Genomic DNA, 935 nt, shown 5'->3' on the forward strand with positions numbered 1-935 from the left:
ATAATTAAATTTTTTGACATTTATAACAACATTATATAAATACAACTAATGATACATTCAATGATTTTGAAATGTCAGAGACTAATAGACTACCTTGTTTAAATAATCGCTACAGTCAAAGTTTCGGTTGGCGGAGGTCACAGTTTCGATCACAGGTCACAGCGTCGGCCGATGATTGTATATGTTTTGAAATGTTAGCGAGGCTGCGAGAGTGAGTGCGAGAGTCGAGACAACGTTATGCACTTTAGTGTAGGTGTTTAGGGTTATTTAGTGTATTAGATCTTGTTGGGCTAAGAAATGAAACAATAAAATGAGTAATTGGGCCAAAAAATAGAAATGAAACAAATTATTGGACTAAAAATTTGGATTTAGAAATTGTTAATTTGTGTAAAAAAAATTAAAATTAAAATAATTTGATTTACTCAATATAAAAAAAAAATTAGAAAGATTCGGTTCTTATTCGGTTCTTCGGTTCTTGGTCTAGAATCGAGAACCGAACCGTACCCGTCGGTTCTCAATTTAGATACCCGTTCGGGTATTTAATTTGACAAGAACCGTCGGGTTCGATTCGGTTCGAGGGAGATTTGCTCAGCCCTAGTTGATGCTAGCATTCTAAATTGAGAATCGACGGGTACGGTTCGGTTCGAGGGAGATTTGCCCAGCCCTAGTTGATGCTAGCATTTCGTTACTGAATTTTTTTAAGGTCGTTCAACACAGCTAAATTGATGTAAAACTCCTTTTATAGCAAAGAAATTAGTGAATGCCAACTCAAAAACATTATCAGACCTAAAAATCTAATTTTGGCATTGAATTGTGTTTCTATCATATTAAAGAAACGAGGAATGACATGAATAGCATCTGATTTTTGCTTTAACAAAAACAAATAAGTAAATCTTGAACAATCATCCACCAATTTCAAGAAGAATTTATGCCTC

This window comes from Olea europaea, unplaced genomic scaffold (assembly GCF_002742605.1).
Source record: "Olea europaea var. sylvestris unplaced genomic scaffold, O_europaea_v1 scaffold1618, whole genome shotgun sequence".
NCBI classification, from domain to species: domain Eukaryota; kingdom Viridiplantae; phylum Streptophyta; class Magnoliopsida; order Lamiales; family Oleaceae; genus Olea; species Olea europaea.